The sequence below is a fragment of the Anopheles darlingi genome, chromosome 2 (genome assembly GCF_943734745.1).
Source record: "Anopheles darlingi chromosome 2, idAnoDarlMG_H_01, whole genome shotgun sequence".
Classification (NCBI taxonomy): Eukaryota; Metazoa; Arthropoda; class Insecta; order Diptera; family Culicidae; genus Anopheles; species Anopheles darlingi.
The window spans coordinates 19,649,592-19,662,091 of NC_064874.1; the positions used below are offsets into that span (position 1 = coordinate 19,649,592).

Here is a 12,500-nt window from a genome sequence, read left to right on the forward strand (position 1 = left end):
TGAGTTTTTGCTTCCTTTTTTTCTTCCTCTTTCACTTCATTCTTTTCTTCATTCGAACACCTTCCCGGAAACGTGTTCGAAATGTTTCGTGCTTCGCATCGCACGGGATGATTGGTGCAAGAGGCGCAGCGTTTTGTAGCAAGTCTTTAACGAACTCACACACCGTCTGCTTCCAGGCACTTTATTGAGATAGATTTCGATAAGGGCGGGTGGGAATGAGGACGGGAGGGATTTGAAAAAAAATCCGAAAATAATATCTTTTCATCCGTTCGCGCGTGATGATCCTCGTCGTTGTCGTCGTCGGAAGCTGTCGGCAGCGGTGGGAACAAACAGATTTGTACCATTCCAAAACATATTCCACCGACGACACCAGACACCAGCACCAGTCGTTCGTGGCTTTATCTCCACCGAACCGTGTGTATCGTCTGTGTTGACAAGACACATGCATGCGAGGTATCTTCAGGAAAAGAGAAAGTTTTACGACTTTTCAAACTACGTTTTTGACACAAAATATGAAGTCATTTGAAGGAACCGCAGACTGTACCAGAATGTTGTACATTAAAGCATAGTAACCGTAGGAATTTAACCGAACAACACAATTAACTTCTAATACATACCATTCGTCCCCTCCCCAGATTATCCTTCCGAGGAATGGTTTACTGTTAAGTTTTATAATAAATTTTCTTATAGCTACGATACACTGATACAAAATCGAAGCAAAGGGGAGTAGAACCCAAAGACAAATCCCCCCGAATGTATGGCTACATTCCAGCAAAAGTCATTAAGATATGTCGTTGGAAATGGCGGCACTTTTGTGTTGTTGTGTTGCCCAACTTTTAAACATAACTCACAAAGCCAACGTTCAGCATTTAATGCCCTTTTTGGTGATGGAAGGGGAAGCTGTGTGGAATTGAAAGCCGCTTGATTCGATAACTTTTGCGCCATCGCTCATGCTCATGCTCGGGAGTCGAAGAACATCAGCAGCAGCAGCAGCACCAGCGACAAGTGGTTCAAGTGGCTCAAACGGTGGCTCATTCACCGTGAGCCAAAAGCCTGAAAGTAAAGTTGATGAGGTTTGGCAAACTTCTTGCGGCATAAAAATCGCTCTCCCGTAGGGGTCGTGTTTTGTGGATTCCCCTTAGTCACTCCTCTCACTCTATCTCTCACTCTCTCTCTCTCTCTCGTTCTGTCGCTTTTTATCAGTTCAGCTGGTAAGCCAGTAGCCAGTGTTTATGATAGGACTCGTGTGTGCTGTTGTGTTTGCGGCCCCCCCTTTCCCTTCCTGGCCGGCTAACCTGCGCATCACATTCGCTACTCTATTGACCAATGGTTCTTTAGGTTATTATCCTCACATAACCTTTGCGATTGATAAAGTGTAAAGGACTCCGGCGGCGATCAAAGGCAAAGAAGAGATGTGGGTGTGGTGAATCCCTAGCTTTGCCTTTCTGCCTTGCCCTTGCCCGATCTCCCGGTGGACCCCACACAATCCCCAGCGGTGACATTAACCAGAGTCACCTATCCCCGCAGGATTTCGGCCGAACGGAGCGTACAAAGTAAATCCCCAATAAATTTCATCCAAAGTCACCCCTCGAGCGCGCTTGAGGTGTTCGTCCATTTTTGTTCGCTCTGTTTAAGCTTTTCAGCAGACGGTACTACCATAGCGGTACCCAAGCCCCTTGTTCGGGATGTTGGGCTTCCCTTGCGCTCTGCTTCTCCTTCCTCGCAGTAGATTATGTTCACCGGTCGGTTCTTCACCCTGGCGGTCGGGGGGGCGTTGTTAACAGAACCTTTCTCTTCTGGCCCCATGTCCGGTCAAAAGCCAGGTTACTCCCGGTAACGACACGCAGGGGCACGCTTACCACCGGTTCCGGTGACGTTCCGAAAAAACCTGACCGTATCCCGAGTTCCCGGGATCCCCTTTGCAAGCAGTTTATTTCCGGGAGTACGAGCCCCCTTAAGCTTACCCTATAAACAATAGCGCAAAAACCTTTAATAATGCGACACCTTCACCAACCGTGCCAACCGCTGGGCGCCTCCATTCGCCTCACCAAGGAGCCAAGTGGAAATTAAAAAAGGAATCCTCTTTTATGACCCCTCCATAATATTCGTGACGTGGGGGGGGGGGGGGTTTGACAAACCCCTCCTGGGGTTCGCTTAATTGATATGAAAACGATCATCTACAGGTCAGCGACCATCATCCGTCAGAGGCGGGCCGGTCAATTTCATGCCAAGCGGTGGGAAAATGTTTTAATTAAATGAAAAACATACTTCTTTACGATACGCAACGGAATTTAAGTTGCGTATTTCCGTTCGAGTTGTGTTTTTTATTTAATAACAACTCAGTAACGCCATCGTTTGCCCTATTATCTCGCACGCCGTTTATTTGGAGCACCTTGGGACACTTCCACTGGCACACTGGCTTGTGGTACTGCACCCGATGTTACACGTTGCACTGTGTGGAATTCCTCCGTGGAATCCTCCGCTACACTGTCACCAGTCGTGACGTGGGTTATTTTATTCATTGTTTTTTTTTTGCTGCTTCTTAACACCGACAGTTTTGCAATTATTTTAACATCTTCTCTTCGCCGCGGTCCTTTGCTGGTGTTTGTTCCAGCAAACCGGTGCCAACCTCCATCCGTGCAGTGTGCACATTGTTTCACGGGAAGCATTAGTCGGGCGAGGAAATGATACGGTTTATTGTTTCTGATGCTTTTTCTTGCCGACGCTTTTTTTCTGTAATCTCAACTTTCACACTCCTTCACCATTCCTTCCTCCTCGCTATCTCTCTTTCTGCTTCTCTCGACGACGAGGGCGTAAAATATTCATTTCCCTGCCAGCCTGACAACAAGTTATACCGACTTTTTCCGCCGTTTCACCATAAAGGCGACCGAGCCCCTCCTCGCTCTTCATCCGTCTTCCCGTAGCGCTATGCTTCGATTCGTGGACAAACCATAGTGAAGCGTGTAGTTCGCGAAGAAAACTAGAGCACGGAATGTGACGGTAAATGGTGAATTTCGCCGAAGACATTCCACCAAACATACCGGCGCAGACTTGGCCGACAAGTCATTCCGGGCAGCGGGCGACACACCACGGGATGGCTGCTACAACGGAAAACATTTCTATTTCTATTCCATTCACCATTATCTGTGCGTTAATTTGTCGACTTGCTTGTCGCGAAGGAGGAATAAAAACGCATGATTTGTGGTACTCTGGTACCGTTTCCCTACTTTTATTATTTTTAATAACACGTTCCTTTCTGTCTCTGGATGGTACTTGGTTGGGTCGTTTTCATGCACGTCACCGTCATGCACCGATCGTTGCAATCCATGATCCGGCAGCATTTGCTGCAGTAATGCTCCAGGATCATGCGCTAGCTCTGACACAGTGACACATCAACATTGAGAGCGAGCGAAACTTCTTGTGGTGCTGCTCGAAGCGGAAAAATATAGCGTCATGACCGACGTAATAGTAGTGTGGCTGCGTCAGTGGGGAATGTGGATTGTACAGCGAATTTTAATCAATCAACACACCGACCGGGATCGGACTAAAAGTTGCATCGTCTTGGCCGCGGTATATTGGTGGTTGTAGACGGAGATCAAACGCGTGTTTGCCTCATTCGCAATAGAAAAGTTGTGCAATTCAAGAGACATTCCAATTCATGTAGCTCGTGGTATAGATGTGCCTGTGCTTAGTATTGTGTTGGATTTTAAAGTGTCTAGCAGCAGAATGGACCAATATCAATTTGCAAGAAAACAATAAACCAATGCGTTGAATGCTTCGGGAGCTTTCGGTGCAACAATTACAACTTTGCTTTTATCGATTTATCGCAATAATCTGTAGCAATCTTAACTACTTTTTAAGTAGAAATCTCTTGATGCAGGGGTCATACATGGTCGATATTGTGGAATTTTCTAAATCAATTCCAGTCGTATCCAGCGTTTCATCGGATTGTTTGCTTCGTATCGTCTGGCTGGTAATTCTTTGAAGTTGGTCTTTCGTTGGAATTCCGAAGCATGCACCTTCATGAAAGTTACACAAACATTTCTAATTCCTGTAATTCCTCTTAACGATGTGCCACCGACTAAGCGCCTCCATTCCTTACCATCGAGTAATACTAATTGATTTTCCGCTCTTTGAAATTCCAATAATGCATTCAAAGTAATCTCAGTGCTTTCGGTATGTATGTATAATGAGCCTGATTGCGCAACGAAGCCCCTCTAGAAGAGAGCTTACACAACGCTGTACACGGGGGGTAAGCAAATGCATAACGTGGTCCGTGGTCTTGTCGCTCTCCGTAGATTAAGAAATAAACTTAAAACACGACAACAACCGGAAAGCTCACATGTGGAGGCTCTCAGGATAACAGTATTTGCGGTCGGTGTCAGCTACCGGAGCGGTGACAAGGTAGTAAGGGCTTCAGCTCCAGTGTCATCCCGGTTTTCTTCACATTTGTCGCATTGTTTGGCGAAGTAGTGGAACTACATTTGGTGAAAATGTTTTGCCTTGTTTCTGTTCGGTAGCAGAAACTATTCGCCTCCCGTTAATCCGTGTCCACAAAACAGGCCACAGTCTTTCGTCCTGGGGCTAACCGACCCAAAACAATGTCTTTTAAAACAATTAGTCCACTAACATGGGTTGGGGTACAGTGGATGTACTGCACATTTCTTTCTGCTTGTCGTCGTTATAATGTGTTTGTTGAAAGCCAACATTTTGTGAAATGTTTCGTTGGATCTAGAATCTGAATTAACTAGCTGATGTTCAATCACTAAATAGTTGGCTCGAACCACTCAACTGGAACTTCACTGTCCTAGCTACATTATTAACCTTTTGATTAGCGCCTTCTGATGATGACAAACATTTGAACTGGGAACACGGGGAACAGAGCACATGCTCTCCAACAGACCATCGAGCAACAACCATCCAATCTGGCTCTGGAATTTACTCTGCATTTCGACAATCCTTTGTTGACAAGCGTTGAGTAAATAGACAACCCCTTTTCCCTCCGGAAGGGCATATGGCTGAAGAGATGAAGGGCACGATTATGATGATGATGGATTGACAGGTTCATCTGAACTAATGGCTTCGACTGAGGAAAATGAAAAGCAAAGTCGAGCCTTGAAATGAGTTAATCGTTATTCGGCTCCATCGCCCACTCGAGGGATCGTTGTTTAGCGATTTGGAAATACTCAAATATATCCTCACGAAAGGATGTAAAACTGCTCGACCGTATGTTGAATGTTGTTTAAATAATAGAATGACAAATTGAATGTTAATTATACAAAGTGAACTTGAAATTAGTTCAAACTAATATCGAATCTACCCGTAAAAGTTCAATTTTCCGAAGGGAAATGAATCGATGACCACCACCTATATGGAGGACAATCAGCTGCATGCGCTGCCCGATGCCCGCCCTCCAGCAAATGCATTTGGCTGCACGAAATTGCAATTTGCAAACACAATTTCCTCCGCCCAGGAAATTGAACTTTTTGGTCCGTTCTCGTGTTCGTTTTTCCCGCGCCATAATATTCAACGGGAAAAACCACGGGCGAACATGTGTCATCGCCAACACGGGGCGGTTGACAGTGTCGATAATGAGCCGAAATGGAGGGCCACCGCACCTCCTCACCTATCTGACACCTGACGAAACGTCACATTAGTGGAACAAAAATTCATTCGCGATCCTCAGTAGTCCGGAAAAATCTGGAGCACATTTGGAACAGTACCGCTGCTGCTGCTCAGTATTTTTAGAAAGATTTGGCAGCTCGAGACAAGGTAGTTTGACGGAATCTTCATTAACGGAGCCCGGCACCGCTAGTCTGCCAGCGCTGTCTCGCTGTCTATCAACGGTGGTTTAAGGGCTTTGAAGTTCTGTAGTAGAATACATGGAAAAAACTTCAGAAACATTCCCAGCATGTCCCAGCATGTCAGAACACGTACTTGAAAGCGAAAGAGAGAGAGAGAACGAATGTTGTCTAGCATTATGTTTTGGTACGGTTCGGTCATGCGAACGCCATAGGTCATGCGATATGATATGCGGCTAGATTTATGAGACGCTTTGATGTGAACTTACCTGTGTCTTTTTATGTTGAGCTGCTGCAGTTACTGCTGCAGGTGAGCTCGAGGTCTGTCTGCATCCGCACAAACGATAAATAAGACGAATCATCGACATTTCGACATTACCTGTAATCGACCAGCACAACGGCAGACTCCGTTCCCATCGGTCGAAACGCCGGAAAAGTGATGCTCAGTTGATGCTTCTCGGTATCCCGGGCTCGGTGGTTTTACTGTTGCTGGCAGTTGATTGTTTCGTGATTGAGCACGTGTTTGATGTGTTCAGTTGCTGTTCTGCGAGCGTCATCGACGAGGCAGGCAAATTCGAAAGAAACGCTGTGTCGGGGATTAGAGAAACTTCGATTGATCGGTAATGGTAATGGTGCGCTTCGCAAAGGTTACAAAATTGCATCATTTGACTAACAACCATCCAGTGCATGATCCCATTTCAACCGAAAATGAAAATGCTTGCAGCAGATGGCGCCGTATAGGATATCAGATATTATTTTACATAATTAAAAGGCCCTAGATTAAATGAATAGCAGCTTATGCTTGTCAGTGTGTAATTATCCCTAACCTGGCACACACATCAATTATACCGCTTTTCGTGTAAATCAACTCTCAACGCCAACGTGGCAGTAGCATCACCCCCGGCAGCACCACCAGCAGCAGCAGCAGCAGCAGAAATAAACGACTACACTCTCTATAAACAACCATTACGACTAATTATCCTGTTCAAAGCAAACAACAATCTCTGTGACCCATCTAAATGAATTTACCAGGCCCACGGAAAAACCGAGGGACGAAAAAAATAATGGCCGAGGAAAAAATAGACGAAAACCGGACTGTCGGCTGTTTGCTATTCAGTTGTCGCACTAATCTGGAGCTGGAGTGTCAACGCTTTTTCCTTTTTTTTCCCCTGCGCTTTTTTTTTCGTTTGTTATGCTGCCACCACACAGAGGTAGTCTGGCCAACCTGGCCAAGCCAAGCCAAGCTACCGCCGATGAGGAAGCCGAGAATGAAAAACGGACAGCACACAAAAACGGGCTAATGGGGGCCACGTGCTGCGGAGAGCGTCCCGAGCCTCGAGACTCGCGAACTGTTGACCGGCGGTTGGTGCAACAATTTATCACTTTAAACCGACCCGGTGGTAGGCCCCTGGAAGGTAGTGTCCGTGGCGCTCCTGGCACCGCATGGAACCGCGAGCCTTCCGAGTGCTCTTCCGGTCACGTGTAACCTAAAACGCGCGCGCAAAACGCTCTAGCTCCCGGGTTTGCCCGGTTGCCGGTGATCCCTTAACAACATAATGCAATGCAGCGTTCGTTCGTTCGTTCGCTCACGACTCGTATTGCAACCAAGCCACCGTAGTAGGCTGCAGGTGCGACCAGCGACTGTTTGTGTATGTGTGTGTGTGTGTGTGTGCTTAACCTAACAGTCGACCGCATAGTACATGAGTGATGAAAATGACGACCATTTTGCACGGTTGGTGAGTACATGTCTCTGACCTCAGGCAACATTTTCACTTGGTTTTGTGGTGGTTGTGGTTTATCGCTGTTGAGCTTTGTGACAAACCATCGATGATGCCACCGACTGCGCAAAGAACGAATTCATTGTCATGCGGACACACTACGCTAGATGGTTGCAACAAAATGCTAGCATATCGTTCTTTTGGCCCATTGGGTGATCCCACGTGGTGCGATCCTCTTCTACTCATCCCACCGACCGATTCCGTTGGCGTTTCATTACGCCAGCGAAAAAAAGGCGAACGCGAGCACGTGCGAAGCGTTTTGCTTCGATCGACCGCCGCCAGATAGTGAGCGAGCTCGAAATGGTGAGACGCCGAGCGCTTCTCCACGGGCTACTACTATGTGAACCGGTGTAGTGAGAGTGACTGGTAGTCTGTCGTTGGCTACCTCCCCCCCAGGGCTGAGAACGCGCGGCGCACGAACGAACTTTTCCAGCTAGTCGTCGTCGTCGCCTGCTCAGTTCGTTACTCGCCACGAGACGGAACGGTTCGTAGTAGCCAGAACACGGCTCGTTTGCGCGCGTAGTGGTCAACCAGATTTCGTCCTGTGGATCGTGGTGCGTGTGTTTACGTTGTTCGCCCTGCGTGGAGGGAGGACGCTGCGCCGCTGATCAGCTGGTCGTCGCTCAGCGGTCTGTTAACCACACGGAGAAGTTTTTCAGTGCTGTGGTGATGAGTCAGTCGATGTAATTACGTTTAAAAGACCTCCCACGGAGTGATTAATATCGTTTTTCCGTGTGTGGTGATCTTGGTGCGGTTTACATCATCTACCTGCCGCTAGTGGTCGTGCCTACCATTGTTTCCCATCACAATTGTTGTAATCAGTCGGCCCTCGAACTTCCGCCTTCGTTTGAACAAAATGAATTTGATTTTTACTCATCAGTAACTGCATCTGAGCTGTGCGAGTGATCGGAGTGGGCTTATAGCGAGTGCTGTGTGTGAGTGATAGATTGACAGTGCGTGTACCGTCATCTGATGCGGTTGCTTGATCCGTCACAAAGTCTAATTTTCTCGGGAAGCCTCGAAGTACTCTGGATGCCCAGCTGTGTGTCGATTGGCATCCGTACTTTCGAATCTCCTATCGGCAGGCTAATTGAATCCTTGCAGTCAGTCGCAAATCACGGAAAGGACTGCTCTGATTAACAACATTTCCTCGCACAGGTCGTCCGTTGATAGGTTGGAGAAGCTACACAGAGCAACTATGACAGCCAGTATGACCCCTGACGGTGAAATGCAGCTCTTTCTACATACATCGGCACGTAGCAGGCGTGCAGCCGAGCGTCCGATCGTCTCCATGGCAAAGGGCACCGCGATGGCTGACACCCGGGGGCCAAACCGAAACCAAACATGAACAACCAAACATTTGCTTCGACTTCGACCCCGGTGGTAGTCGGTACGGGGTGTGTGCTACCAGTTGTGCCACTGAATACCGAATGCCGAGTAATAGGATTAGCAGGATTAGGTGGTAAAATTGTACTTCTTCTTCGCCGACACCGCCACCACCACCACCACCACCATCAAACAGCACTACCGACCGACCGACCAGGGCTGGTATTACCTTGTGACCTTCTGCTCCTGGTCCGTGTTGCCCTTCGTTGGCAATCATCCCGCCCTGTTTCTCCCCTCCTCTGCGCTCGAGTGAAATGATCACCAGGTGATGGTGTAGTTTTTGGTCGCGTTCTCAATGGGGCGTTTCAGCTGGAACGTAATGACAACAATCGAGCGGCGAAACCCGAATACGGGTCAGCCCTAGCTCCGGGTGAGATGGGCCGGAGAAAGGGCAGGAGGCGGGAGGGGTCTGATTACAGGTCCATCGGAGTGGAGATTTAGCCTGGCTTAGGCCGGTGGAGGTGTGGAATTAAGTGAATTAGCATCGAAACCGATGCCCACGCTGACGAATACGTGGACAGCAAAGGTGAAGAAGCGGCCTATAGCCTCCCTTCCCTTCCCCGCGGTGCTAGTGGTCTGGTCCTGCTGAGTTTCCCTAGAGCCAAGGTGCACAAGGTGGACACCCACCACCGCCCCACCGAAAGGAGTGAGCGAGCTTTGGGTTCGGTTTCGTTTCGTAGAAAGCCCATGGCGGACTGTCTGGTTGTCGATGGAAAGTTTCAAATTAATTTCCCGAATTTGGGTTGAATGACATTTTAAAGCAGCTTCGGTCGCGTAGATACGGCACTAGTGCTGTGCCCTTTAAGCGGCAGTTTTACTTTAGAAATATTCAATTGAATATATTGCAAAATGTGGCAAAAGTTTAATAAAAACTAATGAGAGAGAGAGAGAGCAGAGAAGCCACTCCACTTGACCGTTGGAGCGAAATCCCCGCTAATTATATGTGCGAAAGGCTTATTAATCCATAATCTCACCGGAGTGTGCGTCACCGGAGAGCGAATATTCCGAGAATCAATTCCGGTACACCGGCTAGCACCAGAGTGCCACATAAACTGCATTGGGTCACTGGCACGAGGCAAAAGTTAGCCAGCCTGCACTCGACAGCACAGAACTCGTGCGAAGCGAAAATTACCATCAACAACTTCAGTGATACACTTGAAGCCCAAGCTGGCAACGACGGCACGACGGAAGAGCAGGCGTTGATCTGGGGCGCATGTTATGCTCTTTGTCGCTCTAAGCTACGCTTCAAGTGGATACTGCTGAAGTGGCAAAATCCGTTTCCATGTTTCAACATGCAAATGTAGCGCGATCGCGCAAGCATAAAGAACAGTTTTCAATTTTCAGTTCGTTCACGTTCTGTTCTTGCTTTTCGACATTACTGAAGATGCCAGGAGCTCCGATTATTGCCATCGCAATCATAGCCTTCTCCAGCCTAAAAGCATGGAAATAATGTATTTTCCTGTTTTTTTTTTTATTTTGGGGAGAACCGTTTTTCAAAGATAAGGACCAACGTTTTGGTTGAAGTGACCGTACATCAAAGCGACTTTTGGTGCCACGGCCAAGGTGTCCTCTCACGCATCAAACCACACGAGTAGCCATCCGATGCACGTGCCAATTTAATGTTTTCACAACCAGTGCTGCTGCTGAAGAATCTTTTAATCTTGCCCATTACGCGCTCAGCATGTGTGCGCGATGACATCGCAATTCAATAATGCCAACATAAAATCACCATCACATCATCATCATCATCATGATAAAGATCATCTTCAGAGGTTCCATTCCGGGGAGAAAAAAACGCCGGTTCCCCCTTCCAAGACACCCCACTGGCAATTGTGTCGTTTGAACTGATTTATGCTTTATGAATGCAACCACCATTGGCGCACACGAACACACGGCACGGCCTGCTGAGTGGGAAGATTTATGTGCATTTCCACCTTGATTTTCACCGTAATTAATGCCCTATGCCGGTGCCCACTCCGCGGTCTCGAAGGATACACGAACCATCATCTTAGCATCCGGTTGAGGATAGGGATGGTGCTCCGGTGTGTGCTCGGAGAACTCGAGAAATCGCTTTTGCAGAGATTCTCGGATTTAATCTCTTTTTTTTTGTATTTTTGTGTCATCCCACAAGCCTCCAGCTTGCTAGCATCGTCATTATCATAATTAACCAACACGCTCCTTGCGGTGGCACACTTTCGCGCTGGATTAATGCAAGAACCATATGGAAATGCTCGTGTCTCTCTTAGTATTTCCATGTTGCTAGTGGTGCTAGTGCTAGTACGCGCCAGCGAGTGTGTGTGTGTGTGTGTGTGTTGCGGTGACATCTTGCTAAGTGGCATTTACGGCTGTGTTTGGGCTTCGACACGAGTCTCGAGCTATTCAGAAGAAGGCATCCTTTTCGCAGAAACCGCATCAGCTGAGAGGCTGAGTGAAGGTATCTTCAGCGACAAAAAAACCCCACCATTTAATGCTTTCATGCACGGCATAGCAAAAGTGGGGAGACGCATTTTAATACTGCACCCAGGACACTCTTTCATTTCGAATTTCCTGGCTGAAATAATTTCGCATTTACCCACAACGGAGCGGATGTGGAGCTGCCGCTCGCCACTTTTCACCGAGTTCACCGAGTTTTAGTAAGTGAAGAGATGTAGGTCACCTTAATCAGGAACCGCAACCGGAGACGGAGACGGAGAATCTTCCTTTCGCCGTGCGTATGCAGAATCAACGCCAGAAGTAGATGCCTCTCGAAAGAAAGCGAATTCCTCGGTAAAGGCACAACGCCCGGTGCGGTGGTACTGTTGTTGCTATGTTGAAGTGGTAGAATGGTAACAGATTGACATTGTTTTCACTGGCAGGAAACCTCGCACCCTATTCCGTCTGGCGTGGCCAGGCGAGGGCTGATGAGTTGACACATTTTCACACAATGCCCACGAAAAACCGAACCACCTCGCTCACCTCCGAATTTAATCAGCCTCGGCCTCAGCATCGCACATGGTGAGCGGGCTGATGATTGTGGTCGCTCTCCATTAGTTGATTGATTTTACATCAATTGTGATCTTACCTGGAAGATCAACTCAGAGGTTGCTTTGTTGAAGTTTATATCAGAAATCTAACATCGAGCGTGGTTTCCGTGGTTACGGTGCTAATACCCCACATGCACCTCCGTAAAGCCACAACAGTTACCGAGATCTGGATCGGTGCTAAAGCGTAATCGTAATCTAAATCCGGGAGTTCCGGGTATCTCCCCAGGGGAAGGGAGATGTTTGCCAACTGTTTGTGCCCAACCGACGACAATGAAAAACGGTTCACCATTGTAACGGCCTTGCGCTCCAGTTCCAAATAGTTCCTATAACTTCTCGCTTTATCCTCACTCGATGATGTTGGGGGCTCAAAAGAGATAGATGATCATCCCCCCTCGTGTACGGTACAGGCATTCCGTAGGAGTATGTATGCAAAAAGCACATGCATTTTCCATAAAATAAATTAAAAATTCCAACCCCCGCAACCGGAAAGTTGTTGAGTTCCGATCGCGGCC

At 47.7% G+C, this 12,500-nt stretch overlaps 1 protein-coding gene across 5 annotated transcripts in view; it reads left to right on the top strand.

The window, feature by feature from the left end:
• The window catches only part of LOC125948863 (hybrid signal transduction histidine kinase L-like), a 19,705-nt gene that overhangs the window by 2,670 nt on the left and 4,535 nt on the right, over positions 1-12,500 (top strand). The window contains exon 1 of one of the 5 annotated variants that reach the window (XM_049675359.1): positions 8,097-8,208. The exons of 1 other annotated variant lie outside the window; for it this stretch is intronic. The gene's annotated coding sequence lies outside the window, so the exon portion shown is untranslated. Of the gene's footprint in view, positions 1-8,096; positions 8,209-8,229; positions 8,515-12,500 lie in introns of those variants that run through there. 3 more of the 5 variants (XM_049675356.1, XM_049675357.1, XM_049675358.1) reach the window with 3 other exon arrangements.